This window comes from Myotis nattereri (genome assembly GCF_964212035.1).
Source record: "Myotis nattereri genome assembly, chromosome: 3".
In the NCBI taxonomy this organism is placed as follows: Eukaryota; Metazoa; Chordata; class Mammalia; order Chiroptera; family Vespertilionidae; genus Myotis; species Myotis nattereri.
The window spans coordinates 33679116-33683528 of record NC_138077.1 but is presented as its reverse complement, the minus strand read 5'-3'; the positions used below and the strand labels follow the sequence as shown (position 1 = coordinate 33683528).

General features: G+C 35.0%; 1 pseudogene across 1 annotated transcript; it reads left to right on the top strand.

Annotated features, from left to right (window-relative positions):
• Positions 1-3314: 3314 nt before the first annotated feature.
• LOC308515325 (gamma-secretase subunit PEN-2-like) lies at positions 3315-3685 on the top strand (annotated as a pseudogene). Its single transcript has one exon. The product of its transcript is annotated as a gamma-secretase subunit PEN-2-like (transcript).
• The last annotated feature ends 728 nt before the right edge of the window (positions 3686-4413 follow it).

The window sequence follows — 4413 nt, the reverse complement described above, 5'->3', positions numbered from 1 at the left end:
CTGTATTTAATACTTATATTTTACTAAAACTGCCTTGCCATTAAAACAAAGCCCTTGATTTAGGAAATACCTTTTCACTTCTTTTTGTATTTTTAAATTATTGATTACATATTTTTGAATATATGGTATATTTGCATGGTTCAAAATCAGAACAAAATTACCCTGGTTCTGTATTCTGTATTCTAACTAAGGAGGAAAAAAGATTAACCCAATACTTTAGGGAGTACATTAGGGGAAATGGAACCTTCTCAAATATAGAAATATCCAGAATAACAGGAACAAAATTAATGAAATTTCTGCCTTAAATGTTTAACATTGAACAATGCCATACTAAATGCCTGAAAAGTTTTTGTAGTATTTAGGAAAATGTCTGGCTTTGCAAGTACCAAGATATTCAGCTTATACCTGCACAAGAGGAAACAATACAAAATTATTACTAAAACCTGGACTTCCCACAAAGAGAAGTCTCCAACAGGTAGATACACTTGGGTTATTTCATAAGAGAGAGAGAGAGTTCTGTCTTCCTCCCCTGGTTAAAGATTTTCACCAGTTTCACACTGAGGAGGAACTAGAAATTTCTATCAACACATCACTGAGCAGTGTATATGTATATGTGTATGTATATAAAATAAATACATAAAAAGTTGGGGGAAAAGAATTCATTTGTCACAAAAAGATGTGCAGACTTATGGATTCTACCTGACTATTGCAAGCCCAAAATAGGATTTTCAGTTAAGCAGCAGCCTTTCCAGAAGGTTCTCTATTAAGACAAATTTCTTACTGTATGTACCACATATTACAAGTTATAAGCGTACATTATTTGCATCATGATGACAATGCTTATAAAAATGCATTAAAACAAAAAGTACCAAAAAGGAGACATATGTAATACTTTAAACAATAAAGAATTTTTTAAAAGTATCTATAAATAGAGATCACAGAATCATAAAACATTAGAGTTGGAAAGAACCTAAGAACGACAGCTACTTCAACACTAATTATTGGACAGATGCTGTAATATACTTTTAATATACTGATTTCTTTGATACCGACAACAACACAATAGGATAGGTACTATTATCATTCCCATTAATTATATCAAGATGCAAATTAAGGCTCAGAAAGTTTAAGTGAGTTATTCCAGGTCACATAGCTTAATAATTTTTGAATTGGGGTTTAAAACCAACTCCAGAGTCTGTGTTCTGAACCACTAGAAGTCTAAGGATCATTCCCATGTAAGTTGGCATACAGTATTACAATGGGAAGAAAAATATTGGGTTGGAATCACATGCAAAATTTATGACCATTGAAAGAAATTCTTCATCCACATTTTTAGTTTTCAATTACTGACATGTGATTGCACTTAAGAAAAACAGATTTGGCTGGCCCTCTTGATTATTCTAAGCAATTATATACTTTCCTTTATCTAAAAAACAACCCACAAAAGTCCATTAACAACATAGAATAATGGGGCTCATATTTTTTTATAAGAGAACAAAGGCTGGAGCCTGCCACTCTTAATCCTAAAAATGTTTAAAACTTAAGACTATTTTCACTTAATACAAAATGACTTTATTAGAAATAATTGAAGTAATTACTCCCAAATTGATCTATGCTTCCGACTGCTTCAGATTCCTATTTTCTTTCTTTGGAGATTTCAATGTTTCAAATGTAAAGTGCTTTGAGACTTTTGTAAAAAGATGCTTTTAAAAATACATACTGTCAAAGTGTTACCAGTTTCTGTAAAACTCAGTTATATCAGACACTGTACATATTAAAATTTTGAAGTGACTCATCTTAGATTTTCTATGTTGCTTATGTGACCTACACCACAGATATAAATGGTTTTAAACTAGAGAACAGGAGAGTGTCATTCTTTTAGTAAGATGACCTCAGATGAATACATGAATTAAATTATCTGGGTTTTATTTTTTACTAACTTGAAGAAAAGTTCTCTCTCTCTCCACTTGACATTCATAACATTCATGGTGCACTGGGAGACTAAATGATGTTAAAATATCAAAAAATGGTTTTAATCACTGCCATACAGATGCTACCTTGAATTCTTGAAACATTAAAAAAAAACACGTGAATATGAAAACCATTTTCTTAATTAAATAAATGTAAGAGTTTGTTTCTAAATATGATTGTTAATTATTTTTCAAGTGTTACATTAAAATACTTAGTGAATTTCAACTAGCTTCTTTTGTTAAATATGAGATGCTTTGCAATATTCAAGGAAAAAATTATTCTTTTGTCATTTACAATGTGTATATAAACATGTAATTTTCTTATATTCATCTTTATGTATAAAACATAGGAGTCATATGTGCCTCCCAATTTCGTATTTGCCCACAAATATCTATTTCATTCATTCATCCATATTAATAGAATTTTTAGCAGGGCATGTGGGCACTCTGAATAAAGACTACAATTCCCAGTCTACTTTGCAAATTAGTTATAGCACTGTGACTATGTTCGATTAATGTCATGAGATAAGAATGTAGAGACAGTTAGCTTGTGAGAGCTTTTGGACTAAATTTCACCCCCCTGACACCCCCGCCCCCCCCCCCCCACACACACACACACACACACACAATTCATAAGGTGAGGCTCTAACTCCCAATTCCATTATGTTTGGAGATAAGACATCTAAGGAGTTAATGAAGGTTAAATGATGTCTTAAGAGTGAAACTCTAATTCCATAGGAGTATAAGAAGAGGTCCTTAGAAGAAGAAGAAGAAACACAGACTGTGTGTGCACAGAGGAAAGGCCATGTGAGAAGGTGGAGAGAGAAGAAATCCAAGGAGAAAGACCTCCAGAGAAAGCAAACCTGCCAATGTTCACCTTAATCTTGGACATCTAGCTTCCTCGATTGTGAGAAAGCTAATTTCTGATGTCAAAGCCACCAAATCTGTGGTATTTTGTTATGGCAACCCTAACTAACTAATAGAATTTTACAATAAAATGAATATGAATTAAAATGAATATGATTAATGAATATGATTAATGCTGGCTATTATGATTAGTTTTAGACAAGCACTCCATACATTTATTGAGTACAAAACAGGCAAAGCCCTACTATAGAAGTGTTGAAGAATCAAAGGTCAAAAACATGATCCATGACCTCAAAGTTTGTAATCTACCATTACTATGGTCTAAAGTGTTCCATCAAAATTCCTGTGCTGAAGCCTCTTTGGGAAATAATTATGTTTATATAAGGTCATAAAGGTGGAACCTTCATAATTGGATTAGTATTCTTATAAGAAGAGAAAGCACAGAGACCTTCCCGACTATGCAGCTCCAGAGCAGCCATGAACTTGGAGTGGGTGTCCAAGAGTAGAAGTTGAACCTATGCCAGAAGTACTGCCTGGGTGGGTTTGCTTTCCTGCCTTTTCCCTGGCTGGTCTACATCTTCTGGTTTTTCCGAAAAGCCTTCCTTGTCCCAGCATACACAGAGCAGAGTCAAACCTAAGGCTATGTCTGGCACTTAGCTGTGGACTTTCTCTTCTGGGTGACTGTACTCCACACCTGGATCACCATCTTCCAGATCTACCAGTCCCATTGGAGCATCTTTGGGGACTACCTCTCCCTCACCATACCTCTGTGTACCCCTGACAACTTTGTCTACACAGGCCTGGGACCTTCTCATTCTCCCACAATAGGGATAGGGGGTAGTGAATGATAAAGGGGGCCAAATACATGGCAACAGAAGATGATTTGACTTTGGGTGGTGTTCATACAATGCAATACACAGGTTATGTTTATAGAAATATGCACTCAAAACCTATATAACCTTCTTAAACAATGTCACACAATTTTTAAAAGTCCCTCTTTTAAGTTACTATAGTTGATATTGTCTAAATTAAATACATATGTGATGTAATATTTTTACCCGTGTTGTAAAAACAAAGTAATATTTTATTTAGTCAAATGATAAATGCTGTTATAAGTTGCTACTAGTTTATTAGAATAATATTATTACTTATGTGTGGCTCTGAGGAATGATATGTATATGTTACATATAATAGAAAACACCTCTTGCATTTGGCTATCATTTGTAACTAGAAACCTGGTTCATGGATTCGTGCACTGGTGGGGTCCCTCCGCCTGGCCTGTGGGGATCAGGCTGAAATCAGCTCTCCAACATCCCCTGAGGGGTCCTGGATTGCAAGACGGCAGTTCTCTGGTGACACACCCCAGAATTGGGCTCCCTCCTCTCTGGTTCTGGGTGTGTCACCTGAGAACCACAACTGCCAAGTCACCACAGCTTGGCAGAGCATCTGCCCCCTGGTGGTCATTGCACATCATGGTTACTGGTCAGATGGTCAAATGGTTGGAAGGTCACTAAGGCTTTTATATATATATAAAAGTCACCCAGTATATATATATATATATATATATATATATATA